Source organism: Canis lupus, chromosome 13 (assembly GCF_003254725.2).
Source record: "Canis lupus dingo isolate Sandy chromosome 13, ASM325472v2, whole genome shotgun sequence".
NCBI classification, from domain to species: domain Eukaryota; kingdom Metazoa; phylum Chordata; class Mammalia; order Carnivora; family Canidae; genus Canis; species Canis lupus.
In genome coordinates, this window is record NC_064255.1 from 25554596 (window position 1) to 25575169 (window position 20574).

A 20574-nucleotide genomic window follows, 5' to 3' on the forward strand; every position below is an offset into this window, starting at 1 on the left:
AATGGAAATTTCGGGGAAAAGTCTTTGGAGCCTGGAGCTGGGCAGTGAAGTGCCAGCACTGGGCTGGGAAATTGCTGTCATCATCGTCGTTGTCGATGAGCCACATTGGCCTGGGCTCAACCCGGGGCAGATGTGCCGATCGCTGTCCGTGTCCGTAGCCCTGGGACTGGGGTGCCCGGGGTGGACCTGCCAGGCGCTACATGGCGTTGGCTGCGAGCCGGTGCTCCAGTGTGCTCTGGTTGCTCTCTGGGAAGTGGATTATTTCTTCTGGTAGGTGTGGGCTGGGAGGCTTTGTCCCCTTTCTTTGTCTCGTCAAATTTCTGGCCATGCTGATAGTTGGTTCTGCAGGACATTGCTGGGGGTGGGGGTGGGGGTCTTTCCCTCCCATCCATCTATCTGCCAACGGGATCTATGACTCCACATGGGGTGGGGGTTCTGGGGAGGAGAGGGGATACCTGATTACCAGGAACTGCCCTGACCCTTCCCTCCCCCATGGAGGCTTATCTGGCTCCAACCAGAGCAGCTGCTCTGGTGAGCTCTCTGAGTCACTCCGAAATAGGGACTGGGGTTTAGAAGGACACATAAACAAATAAACATTAGCCAGGACAAGCTCTCAGCTTTCTGCTCACCCAGGGGCCCCGGAAAGTCTGTTGTTGCATTTTCAGAAAAGGTGATGATGCTCATCATAAAGAGTTTCCTGATGGAGAAATGCTCATGGGAGGTTGTCAGGGAACGTTAGGAGATGAGGGTGAGGGGCCATGTATATCCAGGGGTTTGCTGGCTGTGTGACCTCGGGTGGGACACTCTTCCTGGACCTTAGTCTCCTCCTACAGGGAGCTGGTTATTGTAGAAATTACATGACCTGAGCTGTAAAGTCTGGCCAGTTAAGAGTCCCCGCCTCTGAGGCTGACACATGGTAAACACCGAACTTAAGTCAGGTTTGGGAGTTAGGTTTGTGACTGTCTTGTCTTCCATTTGTTGAGTCAGCGCAGGCACTTCCTGGGGCTTCTCTGGGGCTCCAGCTCCTCATCTTTTGATGAGGTGGTGGTCCAGGCCTCCTGTCCCTCATGTGCTTGTTGAAAGGACCAAAGGAGACACCTCTGGGAAAGTACCTGAGAGCCAGACAGCATGGCTCTGTTAGATTGTGTGATGGCTGAGACTGACCTCCTGGCAGTGGGGTCTGGAGGTGGCCCAGGTGTGGGTTCAGGCACATTCCTCAAGGTGAAGGCCAGGCAGCTCTAGGGGTGTGTTCAAGGGTTGGGCAGCCCTGCCTCCCTCCGAAGCCACGCTGGGTGCTGGGCACACCGTGACGGCCACCAGCTCTCGGCTTTCCTCTCCCTCCCGCATCCTTCACACTGACTTGCCAGGCTCTCGAACCTGCTCAGTTTTGGGATGGTTTCTTTGCTTGATGTCCAGATCCGGGACACACAAACCAGAAGCCACAGAAGGTCATTTAACACCCCCCCCCCATACCTGTCACAGGATGAACAGGTGTTCACTGATGAGGCGGATGTGCTTTGGATCACTGCTTCTAAAGAAATAGTGGCCTAGAGATGCACTGGAAGTCTGGGGGCTCTCTTCTCCCGTTCCATTTCCCTCACATCCCAGCAGTAACCCCCTCCTGAACGTACGATGCAGCAGGTCACGGCTTACCCTTTCCTTACAAATCTATTTGGATACCTTTTCTAACACCGTTTCATGCGTTTACAGATTCTTATGGTGGTGGCGTCACGTAGGTATGTGTCGACTGCAGTTTGATCTTTTCACTCTGTTCTGCTTGTAAGCTGCTGCTGCTTGTTCCTTCATGCTCCTCCTGGTGGATTTTGAGTTGTTTCCAGGTTTTTGCTACTGTAAACAGCACTGGGGGAAGCTTCCTTGCACACGCCTTCAGGTGCACGTGTGGGTGTCTCCAGGGGCATGATGCACGGGGACGCACACCATCCACCTTGTTGGGGTAGCCATGCTGCTGTCCACTTGGGGCCCTCTGTTTGCTGGGGGTCTCCCTGCGAGCTGAGGAAGCTCTTTGAGTGATGCTTGCCACTGGATCCCTATGTCTGGTCAGCAGTGCTTGGTACTGGCACCAGCCCATTACTTGTTGGATGGGGTGAATCCTGGGAGGAGATGAGGCCAGCATGGAGGGCAGGACCAGAGGCAGGGCGTAGAAGAAGCAGTGCCACGGCTGCCCCCTGCCGAAGCTTGGGCAGCAGAGAGAAAAGAATTGGGGATGGGGGCGGGGGGAATTGGCACTGAGCCAGGTGGAGGTGGCTGAGCCAGGATGGATGTCGCCAGGAAGGATGTCACCAGGCTGGGAACCCCTGGCGGCTGGCTCCTGGGGGGCTGTACGAGGCCACGTCTTTGCAAGAGTGGATAGCTGAGGATGAGCTGGGATCCCCATCGTGGGGAACAGGGTGTCACCATAACCACTGTGGGATCCACTCTCAGCCAGGAATGGGGTTGCCAGCAACGCATACATCTCAGGAGCGGTAAAGGAGAGTAGGAGGCCAGGCTGCAGCAGGGCCATTTGTGGATGGTGTGGAGAAGAAATTGCTAGAAGGAAGATCCATGCTGTGGGAAAGCTGAGACAAACGAAGAGTGAGAAAGGATTAAACACAAAGTTTGAGAGCTTCCTGCCCTTCCTCCCCCTTTTTTGCATCATTAGAAATGGAAAGTTTGAGTTTGGTAATGGGTAAATAATATGTATGACTATGAAATAACCTGCTTTGTAGTTGGGTGCCCACGCCTCCTGCCTGCAGACCTCGCTGGTGTGCCCAGCATCACTGTATCTGCTGGGGACGGGTTGGTTTCAGGGTACAGGGCTCTACGTGATACTGGGTAGGGGGGATGTCCAGGGGGAGCCTCACCTGGAGGAGAGAGCTCCTCCAGGGTATGCATTACTTAAGTGTCTGGAGGGTTGGCGGTTCTTAACAGCCCTGTACGGCCTTCACGTTCCATTCTTTGTCGAGCACCTACTACGTGCCAGGCCCCGTGCTGAGAAAGCCAGGCCCTGTGGCTTTGCCGGGTATGCATTTGCTTTCTTTTGGTATTTTTTCATGGCTTCACCTTACTTAATCACTGTAGCAACAACCTCCCTGTCATGGAGGTGAGGAGCCAAAGGGCAGGTTAGGCTCCCACCCTGGGTTTATGATAGTCTGAGTCTTTTGTGTTACTTTTATGCAGCGGGAGTGTGGTGGCTTCAAGGGGCCTGGAGCTAGTCTAGGCCTTTTCATTTGCTAGATGAGTGGCCTTGGGCAAATTCCTTAACTTCTCTTGGCCTCAGCTTTCCCATCTGTTAAGTAGGGTCATGATAGTTTTTCTGTTGAGGTTGAGTGTTTGTGTCTTCCCCACATTTTTATGTTGAAGCCCTAAGCCCCAGTGATGGTATTCCATGGTATTTTTTTTTTGTTGGGAGTTCAGCTTTTTATTGAACAGCTTATAAAAGTTTAGTCAAAGAGACCAAAGCTCATGTCATCATCAGACTCCTCAGATTCTTCTTTCTTTGCTTCCACTTTTTTCTCCTCAGCTGGGGCAGCAATGGTGGAAGGAGCAGGACCTCCCGCTGGCACAGCGCCAGCTGCTGGGACAGGTCCACCAGCTCCTACATTGCAGATGAGGCTCCCAATATTCACGTTGGCGAGGGCCTTTGCAAACAAACCCGGCCAGAAAGGCTCAACATTCACACCCGCTGCTTTAATGAGGGCATTGATCTTATCCTCCATGACCGTCTACTCGTCGTCGTGCAAGATGAGGGCTGAGTAGATGCAGGCGAGCTCCGAGACGGAGGCCATGGTGAGGGCGTGTGCCGAGCGTGGTGCTAGTCGCTGGCTGAAGTGAGGGCCTCACCCCAACGCGGCCTTAGCTTCCTCGAAGGACCGAGCACCTTAGCGGCAGCTGGGGAAAGGAGTGGTTTTGTTTTTTTTTTTTTTAAAGGATTCCACCCCTTTACTCTGCCTTGTAGGTATGACTCCATGCAGGCCACGCATGGGGCAGCAGGGGGCTACAGCTGCCCAGGAGAAGCTTCCACTACGTGACACTTTTTAGACTTTTTAAAACATGTGGCCCAACCGTTTGCCATTTGAGAATTAACAGCAAATGATTCTATTTGTAATTTCTAACCCTCCCACTGCCTCCCCCCCCAAAAAACTGTACATGAGTTTACAAACATATTAACATATAAATAATGAGAAGGGATGGTATCCTGGGGCTTTGGGAGGTGCTAAGGCTCAGATGAGGTCCTGAGGGTGTCCCCCACCCTCCTGCCCACAGTGAGACGAGTGTCTTTGTAAAGAGGAAGACAGAGGGATCTGTGTCTCTCCTTGTATGCTTACACACCAAGGGGAGCCCCCTTGAGCAGTGAGAAGGTGGCTTTCCACAAGCCAAGAAGCAGGCCCCCACCAAGGATAGAACCTGCTGGTGCTCCAAGCCTACAGAACTGTGAGAAATAAATGTTGGTTGTTGAAGCCACTGTCTGTGGCATTTCGTTGCAGCAGCCTCACCGATTTAAGACAGCCTCCATGTGAGAAGGGGTCCAGGTTTAAATGAGATACTACGTGAAGGCTTTAGCACAGCACCCAACACATGCTCAGTGTTAGATGAAGCCTGGCAGGCATTCTCACTATTTTATTTACAAGTGACCCCACGGTGGTTCAGAGCCAGTCACATAGTCACTTTGTGGCAGCTCCTGGGATGAGCTGGGTCCTTCTTCCTCCGTCAGGGAGTGCCTGTCTTGCCCTGCCTTCGTGGACAGGCCATGTGTTCCCAGCATTCTTACAAAAAGCCTTGAGAGCCAGAGCAAGGCAGGGAAAAAAGCTGCCTGGATGCTGCCTGCGGGCTGAGTGAAGCCATTCCTGGGGTTTTGTTAGCTTTCTGGTTAGCACCAAAATAAACACCTCCAAATGGCTTTGAGGTTCCCAGTTGACATTGCATTTTGGATTCAGGCAGCCCTGGCATTTTGCATCTTATGAGGATGTAAAATGTTTAGAGAGCAACAAAAGTAATGGTGAAAGGGGGAAATTCAGGCTTGGGCAGAGCAGGCTGTACCCCCGTTGGTGTGATGAATGGGTGAGAAATGGCTTAGGGACGCTTGTGACGTCCTGTGTTCCCAGGTGTTGGGATGAGAGGGGCATAAGCAGGTAAGGAGAAACTGCTTTGCTGTCTAGAGAAGCCCGCGCTCTCCTGATGCTTCCATGGTATAACGTTGAGTCTCATTCCCATCCGCTCTGTCCGATGTTGAGGTGTTGGGTGTAGTGTCGTGGAGGGTGTGGCGTGGGTCGGCATTGGTGGCACCGTGCTTGTATATTAGTTACCCTTTAATGAATGGCTCTGACGGGCCAAGATTTGAATAAACCTTTCAGCAACCCCAAGAGGTGAATGCTGTGTGACTCTCATCTCACTGGTGTGAAAACAGAGGCTCAGACTGGTCCAGATACCCAGCTGGTGAGGCTGAAGCCGGGGTCCCAAGCTTCCCTGGGGCTCCTGACCACGTTCCCCAGGCTGCCTGCACCCTACCCCAGACGTGTTACAACCTATCACGGGAGATGCCAGGACTCTGGTCCCAGGCGGACAGAGGGGACCCTATGGGAGGCTGGATCTTCTCACCTGTTGGAATGGGCACTAGCCTGCTATATTTGCAGTCTCCCCTGAAGTGACTCCAGAAGTCAACCCTTGTTGGGGTGGTGGGTGGTGGTGACAGGGGGTTACATCCCAGCTCTGTTGGTTTGCTGGGTGGACATGGGCCTGGTGGCCATCAGGGAGAAAGGGGGGCAGGGGTGGCAGGCAGGAAAAAACCTCCTGCAGACCATCCACACCCCACTGTGGATGGACTCCTGGATTTTACTCAGAGGCTCCAATGACCAGACTTGGGTCAGTAAGCCCGGGCTGCAGAGAGAGAGATGCGAAGTCTTTTTTTTTCCCACGAAGTTCTCACCATTTTAAAGGGCCCTGTTTCCTTAGTTACCTCTCTAGGGATGGTGGATGTGGGGTCTTCCCAGCCCGACATCTGTGGGGGATGCGAGGAGGGGGTGGCAGGGCCTGGGTGGGGAGGGGTGAGGGCGGAGGGAAAGGAAGAGCAGGACAGGGGTGCGCGTTCCACACCCGGCTTCTTCCTCGTTTAACTTTAGCTTCTTCCTCGTTTAACTTTCTCCCCGACGGAGAACAAGGGGCCAATTCACGGGCATGAGAGGCCTCCCTTGCCTGGAGTCGGGTTCCTGCGCCTTCCAGTGACTAAGGAGGAAATTCCATCACGCATCATTCATGCCGTTCTCTATCTTCATCTTGTGGCTGCCTCATCTTTCTGGAATTTGCCTTTTTCCTTTCTTTTTTTCTGGGTAGTACGTGGAGGCGACATGTGGTATGGCCCCGGAAAACACAGCCCGGCTTCGGTCTTGACACGTGGTCGTCTGCAGGCGTCACGTGCTGGGCACGGTGGGCATTCGGAGCGCCGGTGCTTCCTCTGGTCTTGGGGGCTCCGCGCCCACTTCTCAGCCCCCGGTGGGACCTCTGGTTAAACGCTCACATCACCTGGGACCTTGAGATTGGATCTCTCAGGACTGCCAGCTTTCTGGCATGCTTCCCTAGATGGAAGGGTCACCCCAGGTGTCTGTACCGGCGTGGCACTGGGGCCACGGTCACGAGGAGGTGAAGCACGCCGCCATCACCGGTGGGGACAGATGGGGACAGGGGACATACTGCACATTCTGACGGGCGCTTCCCACCTCTCCCGGGCCCCACCGACCTTGGCTTTAGAACCTGCCTCCTCTGGCTCCTGCGCAGGGCTGGTTGTCCTGTGCCCCTTGCTCATAGGCACTTACCTGCTGTTGGCTCCCGCCGTGTGGGTCTGTCTCTCCTATGAGCCTGGGAGCTTGTCCAGTGGGAGGAACAGGTTTGGGCTCACAGTGTATTTCAAAACCCCTTTTTTTAAAAAAAATTTTTTTTGTTTATTTATTCATGAGAGACGGAGGTGGGGGGCGGGTGCAGAGACACAGGCAGAGGGAGAAGCAGGCTCCATGCAGGGAGCCCGATGTGGGACTCGATCCGGGGACCCCAGGACCACACCCTGGGCCAAAGGCAGGAGTTAATCCGCTGAGCCACCCAGGGATCCCCTCAAAGCCCTTTTTATGGGGCCAGCTCACGTTTGCTGCTGGATGAACTCTCAGGAGACTGGTTGAGATGCTTCTGGATTAAAGGGGGTGGGGTCACACAGGCCACTTTCCCCCTTTATGGATCAGCTGCTATTTATCATTCAGATAATCAATGAGCACATGTGTCTGCTGGGTTCTCAGGGTGGTTACTAGAAAGACAACACTTGCCCCTCCCCGAGTGGGGAAAACAGCAGGAAAACAGTACAGCCGAGTGTTCGAAGTGATGTGTCTCTGAGTGAGAAGGCCTGAGTTTGAATCTTGGCTTTGTTACTTATTAGCATGTGACCCTGGACCACACACTTCCTTCAGCCTCAGTTTCCCTAGCTGCAGAATGGGAGCAACGCTGGTGTTCATGCCTGGAGATTATTTTAATGAACTAGTACATGCATAATGTTTAGTATATGTGGGAAGCTTCCTGGAGAGAGACCCAGGGACAACCGTTTTTTTATTAAAAGGTAAGTGGACAGGACGCACCTTTATTTTTTTACTTTTTATTTTTTTATAAGATTTTTATTTATTTATTCATGAGAGACACAGAGACACAGGCAGAGGGAGAAGCAGGCTCCTTGCAGGGAGCCCGATGTGGGACTTGATCCCAGGACCCCGGGATCACAACCTGAGCCAAAGGTGGATGCTCAACCACTGAACCACTCAGGTGCCCCAGGATGCACCTTTAAGAACTGGTACAGCTCTGCTGGGGGTGGCCAGTGTGGTCCTGAGTGGGCATGGTGGTGCAGGGCAGCGTGTGGGGTCCTGGAATGACGAGGCCTGTGGGTTGGGAAGCTGGGCTGTGGCAGCCCCTGCAGAGACACTGGGACTGGAGTGGGAACCAGAACTCCCTCTGGGAGGCAGTGATCAGCCTCCAGGAGCCGAGGGTCAGGAGGAAAATGGTGGGCCAAAGGCTTTTGGAACCAGGCAGAAGCAAGGCACTCATGCTCCTGTTCTTTTAGGACTGTCTGTACGTCAGACCTGTAGGTCCCACAAGGATCACCGTGGCCAAGATTTGGCAAGTGGGAGGTAGTTTTTCTGATGAGGCCAAGTGGAGAGGCTGTGCATGTAACGGGTAAGCCCCAGGGAGTGGGGTGCAGGGGAGAGCCCCAGCACATCATGTTGACCCTCACCCTTGCCACATTAGGGCTGGAGGGACAGTTGCTTAATTAAGCCGGTCCACCCTCGACTCAGGAGAGGACGATTGGAGGGGTGGGGTGGACTTGGGGTGCGGTGATGAAAATATGCATCAGGAGGGGATGCTTAAAGCTTGTTTTTGTTCCTGAAAGAATTTACTCACCCTCTGTTTCCTGGGCAACTGAGCTTTGGTGTCCACGTCTGTAGACTGGGGGTAAGAAAGAACCTCTGTTCTGTGGGGCAGGTGTGATACCCCGAGCTGACATGGCCAAGCTTGTAGGAATCTGACCGAGAACGCTCATGCCTCCCTCTTAACTGTCTTCATTTGCTGGGAAATCTCTTATCAGATGGACAACTGCAAAGCCCACTCTAGTTGGATCAGTGCAATTAAATGACTTCCTGATGGTAATAATTAAATGAGTAGCTAATTATCAGAGCCGACGTTCATCTCGTGGTTAAGTCCTGGCCATCTGTTACATAACTTAGTCCCTGCAGTCATCCTAGGAGAGGCAGTGCTGTCACTAGCCCCATTTCTACAAACAAAGAAAACCGAGGATCAGAGAGGTTGAGTATAATGTCTCATGTCACAGAGCTAAACGTGGCTGCTCTGGTGTCCCAGCCCCAGCAGTCTGACTCCAGAGCCTGTGCTGTTAAGCACTGAGGATTTGGGGAAGGAGTAGGAATGCAGACTTTTTCCTTCCCAGCCTCCCACAGATAGTCACTCCGACGGGCTTGTGCTCAGAGTCTGAGATAGGCCGAACCCTAGACACCCATCTCTTTGTCCACCTGCTCTGAACCATCGGTGACACAAGGGAGGCTGAACAGAAAGGACTCCCTTTTACTTCCAGCCTCTTCCTAGCTCCTCTTGGAAACTTTTCCATTTGCCGATAGCCGTGTCCCTTTGTTCTGGACATTGCTTTCTTGGCCTGTGTCATTTGAGTAGATGCAGGCACGTCTGTGTCGGGAACTCTCACCAGGAATGCTGCAGCCAGGAGTGCTCCCGAGCGTGGTTTCTGTGACCCACACAACAGAGCCCGGTGGCCGTGGGTCCCCACTCCCAGCACTTAACATTCTGGCTTTGCAGAGGCTCCATAGGGGTTCATGCTGGGCCATGTGTGACTGTGGCCAGTCCCACCTCTTTGGTGAAGATGGTGTTTCACTGAGTGATGGCAGCTGTTAAGTATGAGGCCCCATCGAGGCATTGCTTGCCATGGGGGTGGGGTGCCCCCCCCCCCAGTAGCCCTGGAGCAGGAGTTAGTGAGAGCGATCAGTCCAGCAGCTATAAAGTGTGGGACTGGGGTCTGTAAAGAGACTGAGTGCCAGGCGCCCTCTGGGGCTCCTTACTTCTTACCATCACCACAACCCTGTGTATTCCCTCATTTGCAGGTGAGGAAACTGAGACCCACGGAGTAAAGACACAGCGCGCAGACCTAGAGCTTAACACCGGCTGTGTCTGAGAGCATGCTTGTCCTCCTCTGCCGTGCTCGGGGACGCTGACAGTGCCTCTAGGGACCAGGAGTCAGTGCTGCAGGTGACATTGTGGCTCCTTTCCGGTCTCTGACTACTCTTATCTTAGGCAAAGACAGAAGGAACAGTCTTCCTTTCCATAAACTGTTTTAACCGAACCTCACCACAGGTTTATGGGTGGTGCTTGTCTCATAATGGATAAAGGACGGGTGAGGCTTGGTGTGGGCAGTCGGGGGATGGGGCTGGGGGCAGGGGCGGAACTGGCTTTTAGAGGAGACCTGGCTCTGAGTGCCCCTCGTTAGGTGAGCCTTCGGGCTGTCTCTTCTTCCTCAAGAGGAGTGAGCAGATCCCCCTGTTTAAAAATTCTGTGATCCTGGGACACCTGGGTGGTTCAGCAGTTGAGCGTCTGCCTTTGGCTCAGGGTAATCCTGGGGTCTGGGATCGAGGCCCACGTCAGGCTCCCCGCTTGGAGTCTGCTTCTCCCTCTGCCTGTGTCTCTGCCTCCCCCCCCCGCCCCGTCTCTCTCATGAATGAATAAATTAAAAAAAAATCTTAAAAAGAAATTCTGTGATCCTGCAGCTGGAGCATTTGGAGCTGGCATTGGGTTCACTGCAGTATCTATACTCACACACGGATCGGTTGAGCGGGGAGGACTGCTTGGTTTTCCTGAAGGTTGTCTAATCATGCTAGCTGGCTAAATTTTGGAGATACTTCCTGGGCATCTTGAATGGTCGACATGTGTTAACTCATGTAACCCATACGATTGCCCTACGTGATAGGTACTGTTATCACCACTCTGATTTTAAAGATGAACAAACTCGGACTCAAAGGAGTCGAGTGACCTGCCAAAGATCTCTCTGAGGGTAAGTGGCCATGAAGGGATTTGGACAAGGAGAAGCTGCCGAGGTCACGCAGGTGGGCCCTCTGCAGGGTGACGGCTCCGTGAGGCTGGAGCCCACTCTTCCCCCATGTAATCCCACAACCATCCTAGTGGAGAAGTTTGATGCATTGTGATGCACGAAGGAGGAAAGGCTTGTGCGTGGTTAAGGAATTTGCCTGAATGCTGCAGGTTGTACATGGTGGCATTAGGATTGAACTCAGGTCTGCCAACTCCAAATACAGGGTCACTGTTCCATCTTCTCCTCCCTTTCTTGCTAACTTCTGGGCTCAGCTCACGTCCCCCTGTCCAGCTGGCCTTTCTCTGCAGGTGTCCCCATCGTGCCTGTGCTTTCTTCTGGTTTGGAGAGTGTGCCTTACCCCTCAGCTCCGGCATGGCTTCCTCTTCACATCTGCTCCCAGTGCCTGGCATTCAAACCAGGATTCCCTCTGTAGCTCGGTGATCAGAAGATTCATCCACTGAGCCTGACCTGGCATGTGTCCTTTGGCACTGGGAAGCCATGGACCATCACAGTTCATGCTGGGCCATGTGTGACTGTGGCCAGTCCCACCTCTTTGGTGAAGATGGTGTTTCACTGAGTGATGGCAGCTGTTAAGTGTGAGGCCCCATCAAGGCCTTGCTCGCCATGGGGGTGGGGGTGGGGTGCCACCCCTCCCCCAGTAGTCTATGCTCTGTGCCAGTTGTTGGGAGTTTCAGCCAGGTTCAGGGCCTCTGGAAGCTCTCCAGGCTGGAAGTGCTTCCTTCCGCTCACCCACTGTGCATGCTTCCTCCCCTTTCTGCTGTGGGAATGGAAGCCAGGTGACCACTGACTCCCCAGATCACCTGCTCAGCCACTCCAGGCCAGTGGAAGGTGTTGTCTTCCTGGGTGTTTCCCTCTTTTCAGCCTCCCTCAGACTTCTGCTCAGCTCCCACTTCCCAGCCCAGTTGAGTTGTATCTTTGTTCTCTCTAGAGCCTCGGCCGGCCTGTCCCAGTGAAGGGCTGGGCCTTGCCCACAGGGCTGCCCTGCTGTGTCTGTGTGAGGTGCCTGTCTGACCACCAGATCGTTCACCTTGAGGCAGCAGGGCGGTTTGCCACACAACCTTGCCCCCAAACCTCCCAACACTCGACAACAAAAAGACAAACAATCCGATACAAAAATGAGCAAAAGACCTCAATATCCCTTTCTCCAGAGGAAATATGCAAATGGCCCGCGAATGAAAAGATGCCTAACTTCATTAGTCATTAGGGAAATGTAAATCAAAGCCATGAGATATCCCTTTATACCTGCTAGGATGGTTATAATCATAATTACAAAAGAGCAGAAAATAACCAGTGTTGGCCAGGATGTAGGGAAATTGGAGCCCTTGTGCCCCACTGATGGGAATGTAACAGGGTTAAGCCACTGGGGAATACAGCTTGGTGGTTTCTCACAGTTAGGTATAGAATCCTTCTATGACCTAGCGATTACACTCTATAGAAGCATTGATTTGATCAAATACTGATTTTATTTATAAAAAGGAAGTATTGATAATCTGCTACAACATGGATGAACCTCAAGAACATTGAAAAAAGCTAGGCACAAAAGGTCATTTTGTAGGATTCCTACATTTCTACAAAATGTAGGAATTCCATTTTCAGGACATGTTCAGAATTAAGCCAGAATGCAGATCCTTGGTTGCTGGGGGTGGGAGGCAATGGGGCATAACTGCTTAATGGGGATGAGGTGTTATTTTGGGATGATGGAAATGGTTTGGAAGTAGAAGTGTTGTCCTCATTGCAGATGTACTAAATGCCGCTGAATTGTGTATATTAAAATGGTTACTTTTAGTTTTTGTTAGTTTCACTTCAACTAAAACACACATGCACAGCAGGTCCCCCTGAGGTAAAAAAGAGGAAATGTGGGGCACATGCTTTACACACTTTACGTCTGACTTTTGACCCCAGTGAATTCTATAGATGGAGTGGGCCCCATTATGTCCATTTTACAGGTGAGAAAGTAGAGGCTCAGTTAGGGCACACAGTTTAGAGAGGCACCCACAGATGTGGAACATGGGCTTATGTGAGCCTGACATGATCACTTTACTCTTCTTCGTGGGCAACACAAAAGGCTTTTGTTTTGCTTTGCTTTGCATCAGAGTGAACTCAACACTGTGCAGTCAAGAACTGTGCTCACTCAGCTCATGGATGCATGGCCTTGACTCCAAGCAGCTCAGCTTCGTATCCTTTGTGAGACACCTGCCCCTTACCTTCCACACATCCAAGTCCTTTGAAACCTGATGCACTCCGGCCGCCTGCCTACAGGATCTGTTTCCAACACACACTGCTCACCTCCTTCCCGAGGAGGCAAAGATCTATAGCTGAAAGAAAACAGAAGATGAAGGTTTGAGTCCCTGTCCTGCTGCGTGATTGTGGATGAATCTCATAAACCCACAGCACCTCAGTTTTTCCTAAATGTGTAGTGGGGGAGCAGGAGAACACTTAGGCATCTTCTCTGGGGTGGTTATGAGGACCAACTGTATCTGTGTCTGGGCTTTAAAGACGGAAAAGCACCATATGGACATGAAGGATGGGCAGGATCACTCCTTGAATCAAGGTCAACTTTCTTGCATACTCAGCATAGAACAGACCCAAGCGACAAAATCTAGCTCAGGGGCATGTGACTGGTGCTTAGTCTTGATTTGCTGCCTGGACAAGAGCATGAAAGAGCAGGAGGCAGTCCATGACCCGAATTGTGCACTTGGCCTAGGATTTAGACTTCTCGTTGTCCTTTGTGTGTGCTCAGCCCTGGACCAAACATATTGTGGGTGGTCAGGAAGCACTTGTGGGTTGACTTGCCTCTCTTCTCCATAACCAAGCTGGAGATGGACAATTTCATTCTGATCTTTGGCTTTTGGCTGCTTTTTTTCTTTCATTGTGGAAATTCTTGCAGGAAGACATGGGGAAGGAAGATGCAGATGCTCTGCTTTGTTCCCCCCTTCACCCTGCAGAGGTGTGTGATCTAGGGAGAGACAGGAGAACTGGCTTTCCCAATGGGAAGTTGTTTGGCTGTCGCCTTCACCTGGCCTTGTCAAGGTGGAAGACCTGCATTCTTTCTTCCCTGTGTCCTCTTCTTCTTGATTCTGTCACTTTTTTAGGAGCACTTAACTGAAGCTTTACAAGTGGGAGGTAAGAGGCGGTGCCTCTCCGTACAGGTCACCCTTGTGAGTATCATTTTGGTTCTGACAGCAGGTTGGATTGCCTTTTATTCTTCTGATTGAGGTGGCCAACAGCTGTAGGTGTTGCTATGGATTCCCTCACTCTCAGTCAGTAACCTTGGACAAGGCAACCTGTATTAGGAGTCTCAGTTTTTACATCTGCAAAATGAGGGGAGAATGACACTTGGGGTCCCTCAAGTTCCTCTTGGCCCCAAAATGTCAAGATTCTGACAGTCTACAGTGGGTATGTTTGATAGCCACTAATTGCAAACATCTTTTGTCTTTCCTTTTTCTGCCTGAACTTTCATCCTGTGGGTACTCACCTATGTACCCACCCAGCCACCCATCCACCCATCTGCCTACCCACCATCCATTGACCCACCCACCCATCCATCTACCCACTCCATCCACCCACCCACTCACTCACCCACCCACTCACCCATCTACCCACCCACCCGTCCATTGACCCACCCACTCACCCCTCTACCCACCTACTCACCCATCTACCCACCCATCCATTGACCTACCCACTCACCCATCTATCTACCCATCAACCCACTCACTCACCCACCCACCCATCTGTTGACCCACCTACTCATCCATCTACGCACCCACCCACCCACCCATCCATTGACCCACCCACTCACCCCTCTACCCACCTATTCACCCATCTACCCACCCATCCATTGACCTACCCACTCACCCATCTATCCACCCGTCGACCCACTCACTCACCCACCCATCTGTTAACCCACCTACTCTCCCATCTATGCACCTACCCACCCACCCATCCATTGACCCACCTACCCACCTGCCCACGCATAACCTGCATTTACTGGGTAGCCCCTCTGGATCAGGCAGTATGCTAAGTCCTGAGGACACAGGAGGTCTTAAGAGCTCACAGCCATAAGTGAGACATAGATGTTGGAATAAAATAGGAAAATCAAATGTTATGGGTGTTACGATTCAGAAGGGCATAGACCGTGCTCGTAGCAACAAGGCAGGCCAGCAACCTCTCCTTAAGATGCCTTTAATGAGGACTATGGCTTGCCTTCTGCGACAGCTTCAGGACAGGCTTGTCTTGATGTGGGCGAGTGGTGTTGATGACCTCAAGAGGCCCCTTGTAGCCACAGGAATCTGTGATGTGGAGTTCTCAATTGCCGGCTTTGCTGGAGAAGAGAGAGAAAAGGAAAGAGGGAAGAAATAGTGGGGCCGGTCAGTCCTCCTGAACATTTATGTTTGTGGTCCCAAACCTCCGTTTCCTGGGGCTGCAGGCTGTGTGTGTGGGAGGCACACAGCAGCGGCCTGGCGGGCACCGCGCTCCTGCAGCCGCTCTGGGGACGCTGTCTGACGGCAGTGCCCTCCCTCTGCAGCGGTGGCGCCCGGCCGGGACAGGACTGCTCTGTGTCGGGTCAGTCAGCGTCCTGCGGCAAAGGGCAGAGCGGGGCCCGTGTTTCCGACAGCCCCGCCGCCCCTCAGAGCGCGCCAGTGCAGCAGTTCCGAGGGGGACGCTGGCATTTGCCCCACAAGGGAGATTGTGGACAAGGCAGCTTTTCTAATGAGCAGCCTCCGCTTGCCCCGTCGGAGATGAAAGGCTGTGTCTAGGAGCGGGTAATTTGGGGTTTTCCTGATGAAAGCAGTTGACGTTTGTTCGGACCTCATGCACACTGCAGCGCTGCCTTTCATCTCTGCTATCAGAGCATGGCCCGTCTTTGGCCTGCATCCGGGGCGGGCACTGCCACCGGAATTGGATTGGGCCAGTGGTAAAGCATAAAGGAAGCCGTAGAATGACCTTGAGGGTGAAGCGTGGAGGAGTGGAGACAGCAGAGGCCGGTTCTGACTTTCCCGGTGGAGGAGGCTTCCCGTTGGTACCAGAATGTGCATCATTGCACCTGGCAGTGCCGTGGAGAGAGGGTGCCCTTTGCAGCTGGACGGGGCTGGCTGAATGTGAAGGCGGGCTCTCCGCTCACTGAGTGGACACAGGGAGCCATTTATCCTCTCTGGCCTATGTCCTCCTTTGTCAGTGGGCCTGATATTACCATAACTCTTGTGGCCTCCAGAACCGCTCTAATGCACTGTCCGGAATCCACAAGGCCCTCAGGAATGTTCGTCTGTTTCTGCTATCATTGATGAACTTGACCCAGCGCGCTGTGGGCCCTAGAAGACAGGAACTGGAGACTTGCATTATTCATCCACATTTCCCACACAGCACCTGGCACATAGTACATCCTCCGTAAACGGCTGGGTGATAGCTCAGTGGAGAAAGGAGACTTTGCTGATGCCACCCATATGGGTCATCCACCTTTTCTGGGGGTTGCAGGGATGAACAAAGGTTAAATAACTTGAATCTGAAACGTGCTAGTTATATAAACTTTTTTGTGTGCACGCATAACACAGCAAGCAAATGCTTAAGACTTGATTCATTCATGGAATCCCTGCCCAGTCCAGGCTAAACGCCCAAGAGATAAGTTGATTGTCCACTTGTAGCAACCCGGCCACTTGTCTGTCCAGTGTGGCCCTGAGTACCTCCGCTGATGCGGCACTTACTACCACCAGAAAGGTGGCATTGACGGTTCTAATGTACTTCCTTCCGCCGAGGCGTGGGCTGTCTCTCCCAGCCGTGTGGGTTCTGATCCTTGCGACCTTCCCGATGAAACAAACTCTTCCAGGTGACAGCTTCCCGGTTGATGGAGGCAGATGCCATGTCCCTTCTGAGTTGTCATCTCTTTGGGTTAACCACTTACCTAGCTGGGTGGCATTGGTTATGCCTCTTAATAATCTCCCTGAGCCTGTTTCCCCAGCTCTGGAGCACCATTTGAGGGTGAAGTTAAAGGAATAATGTGCAGGACATCTTGAGTGTGTATAGGCATCCACAGCCTCACGATATGATTGCATGTGAAGATCAGGACTGTGACCAACTCCCCATATAAACGGGAGCAGTAAAGTCTAAGGTAGTATTTTTGTGTGTGCTTATTATTATTATTTTTAAAGATCTATTTCTTCTAGAGATAGGAGAGCGTGGGGGCTGAGCAGAGGGAGAGAGAGAGAATTCTCAAGCAGACTCCATGCTGAGCACTAAGCCTGACACTGGGCTTGATCTCACCATCCCGAGATCATGACCTGAGCCTAAACCAAGAGTCGGACGCCTAACCAACGGTGCCTGCCAGGCGCCCCCCGTGTGCTTATATTTTAAAGCCACCTGCCACCACACTTCAGGTAGCACTTGGGCCGCTGTAGAGTGTGCATTTTCTAGTGTGGCACCCTTTCAAAGCTGAGAAACTGAGTTCCTTGAGCTCCTCTTTGACGCTTTTTATTTCAAGAAATAGTGAGGTGACCTCTTCTACCCCATGGAAGTGATTCAGGTAGCAAATCCATTTCCTTTTCTAGTCTGGAGAGTTATTTAATTAGTGACACGGTTCTCAGTGTGTCTGGGTTTCAGGAGAGGGGGGCCTTTGGAGACTATTTGTTCCTCCTTCTGTGAAATGGGAGGGAGTTGTCCCCCACTCTGCCAAGCAGGTACCGCCCACGGGGACTGAGGCTCAGGGCAGTGAATGAGACACGATACTGAGAGGCCGTGTCAGGTGCTTTACCTCTCTGCCTGGCTTCTGCCCATCTGGTTAAGGTGTAGGTGGGTCTGTCCAGGCCAAGCAGTGTGGGCATCGTGGGCATCTCTATGCAGTGTGGAAGGAAAGTCTTCACCTGTAAACCCTCCATCTCATCCTCAGGCCTCCCTCCTGCACTGCCATGCACACCAGCAGGCGAGGGGTTCAGCATCTCATGCTGCCCGCTGGGAGAAGCAGCAGGCTGATAGCACTGCTGGCCTGACGCTGGACATGGAGCACCCTGTGTAGGCAGTGCTACCTCCAAACCCCCTGGCCCCATACATCCGCCCAGAACTCGGCTCAGCTCTGAAGCCACCTCATTTCTTGGTGTGCCCCCAACTAGTAGTTCATGCCTCAGCCACATAGGAATTGAGGGAGTCCTCTGTGTCTGTGTTCCTACAGACAGCTTGCGCAGGGAGACAGAAGTCATGTAACATGAAAATATGCACTAATAAACTCACTGGTAGTGTCCAGCCCACCCACATCTGACGATGATCAGTCATTTGCTGATGGCCAGACGTTGTGAACATTTGTCAGTCCAGGGCAAGAGTAGCAGAAACTCTTCACTGACCTCTGTTTGGTTCCCTCGCCCATTTTTGTGCAGCAAACTGCTGAGGCCCCAGGGTCACTGAAGGCGCAGGGCTGGTGGGCTACTCACAAGTCCATTTGTCCAGATGAAGACGTCTGTTCTGCTCCTGACTAGCTGTTGACCTTGCACAGGTTAAGTAACCTCTCTGTGCCTGGTTGCTTCATCTCCAAAACCGGACTCCCCTACCTTCTAGGGTGTTTATGAGCATCAAATGAGTTAATATATGTAAGGCTTAGAACAATGCTTCCTGGCATGTGGCAAACACCCGTTAAATGTCCGCTGTTGGTACTGGTGTGCCAAAAGGCTTTTACCACTCTTTGATTTCTCTGCCGGCCAAAAGTTAGTTGTGTCGGTAATTAAATATTGCATAACCTGAAGAAATTTGAGTATACAGAGAGTCGCTGCATGAAAACTAAGTTTGGGACTTTGGAAAGAACGGATAACCTTGATTTGCTAAAAAGTTGTCACCGAACCACTTAGGGGGCAGAACAGCTGTAAAATAATAGAGGGGAAAAAACATAGTCAAATTATAAGAAGTCTGTATTCCATGTGCTTTGCAGAGGACGAACTTTTGCACTATTTTAAAGCAGTAGAAATCAGAAATCGTAGATACTGCACAGCGAGTGTGTATTTTTGCAAGAAAGACGAGTTGCATCTCCAGTCGGTGGTCCAAAGACAGATCCGGCAGAAATCAGAAATCGTAGATACTGCACAGTGAGTGTGTATTTTTGCAAGAAAGACGAGTTGCATCTCCAGTCAGTGGCCCAAAGACAGACCCTGCCTTTCGATTGGCGGATACACGTGCGGCTATAGTATGTATGTAAGTATCTGTCCTGTTCACGGTTGTCTCCCTGGTTAGTGAGGTGACTTTGGGGGAGTTGGGTAATGGGGCTTTTTCTCCCTAAGGCAGAGCAGTGGCCAGAAACAGCACGTTTGCCTAGACTGCAGGGTCTCCCAGTGCAAGTACAGGTACTGTGGGCAGGCTTCTGGAGTTGCTCACACTGGCCTAGCACCTTCTGTGTGCCAGACACTGGTGCAGTGCCTGATACTCTAGGGCTAATACAGCTAACAGCCTGAGAAATGGACGTAGATCCCTGCCGTCCGGGGCCTCCCTGGCCAGGGAAGCAACTACAAAGGGAACCAGAGGGTAGATGTAGGGTACTGGTACTTACTACACTGTGGGGAGAGAGAAGCGGGTAGGGGCCCTGAGTACTGTGGTCAGGGAGGCCTCGGGGCTCTGGGGCAATCAGACCAGTTAACATGGAGGAAAGAACACAAAGATGATTCCATGCAAATCAAAAGAAAGTGATTTAGAAATAAAAGAATATAAAAAGGGACGGCTGGGTGGGTCAGTGGTTAAGCGTCTGCCTTCGGCTCAGGGTGTCATCCTGGAGTCCTGGGATCGAATCCCACATTGGGATCCCTGCATGGAGCCGCTTGTGTCTCTGCCTCTTTCTCTGTGTCTCTCATGGATAAATAAATAAAATCTTTTTAAAAATTTTAAAAGAATTAAGAGGCCTTCGGAAGATTAAGAAAGAAGTCCGGGAAGGTCTTATGTAAAATGATCCTTTTAATGATGAGGAGTGAAGGGAGCTTATATTTTGTGACAAAATATGTGGTAAGAAAAGCTTTGGCATTGGATTCGTTTTTTGTGTGACTAATACTTAGGGCAAGGGTTTTTTTTAAATTTTTATTTATTTTTAAAGATTTTATTTATTTATTCATGAGAGACACAGTGGCAGAGACACAGGCAGAGGGAGAAGCAGGCTCCATGCAGGGAGCCCGACGTGGGACTCGATCTTGGGTTTCCAGGATCACACCCTGGGCTGAAGGCGGCGCTAAACCGTTGAGCCACCTGGGCTGCCCTTTATTTTTATTTTTAAAAAAGATTTCATATATTTGTTTGACAGCGTAAGCAGAGGGAGCAGGAGAGGGAGGAGCAGGGAGCCCGATGTGAGGCTAGATCCCAGGACCCCAAGATCCTGACCTAAGCCAAAGGCAGACACTTACCGACTGAGCCACCCAGGTGCCCCTAGAGCAGAGTTTAAAGTGACAACTTCGACGTGAGGTATAAGACAGACCTTATTTGTATTTATGATCATTTGTAATTAATGCATTAGGCATTTGTAATATATAAATGCTAAATCATTAAGTTCTGATTGTAAAATGTTTGATATTTATAGTTCTTTGTTTCTTGTAAAGTACCCACCCCCAGGAAAGGGGCTGGGACAAGTGACACGAGTGGCCCAAGATCACAGCCAAATGAGAGGTAGAGCTGAGGATCAAAAGCAGGTGCTGGCAGTTTGTCTTTTCAGGAGAAAGTCCCTCTTTCTCCAGGACACAGACCTGCCCCACTTACTGTAAATATCTGGACCTTATTTTAAGTGGCTTCGGGTCAAGTAGCTCTTCTCTGGGTCCTCTTCTCCACACCGTTCCTTTGGCTCAGGTCTTGCCCCTGCTCTTCCCTGCCTGGCCTGCGTCTCCCTGAGCCCTCTTATTCCCTTCGTGCCTGTGCTTATCTTAGTCCTTTATGCATCTGGCTCCCGGAACAAGGGACAATCCCTGCAGAAAGGGACTTTGCCT

General features: G+C 51.7%; 1 long non-coding RNA gene and 1 pseudogene across 15 annotated transcripts in view; one reads left to right on the forward strand and one right to left on the reverse strand.

Moving 5' to 3' along the window:
• The window catches only part of LOC112662462 (uncharacterized), a 180755-nt gene that overhangs the window by 78198 nt on the left and 81983 nt on the right, over window positions 1–20574 (forward strand). For 2 of the 15 annotated variants that reach the window (XR_004803259.2, XR_004803266.2), the window contains exon 3: window positions 9648–9792. The exons of the other annotated variants lie outside the window; for them this stretch is intronic. This is a non-coding gene — a long non-coding RNA (uncharacterized LOC112662462). The remainder of the gene's footprint in view (window positions 1–9647; window positions 9793–20574) is intronic. 15 annotated transcript variants of the gene reach the window in all.
• On the reverse strand, window positions 3406–3883 carry LOC112662464 (60S acidic ribosomal protein P1-like; annotated as a pseudogene).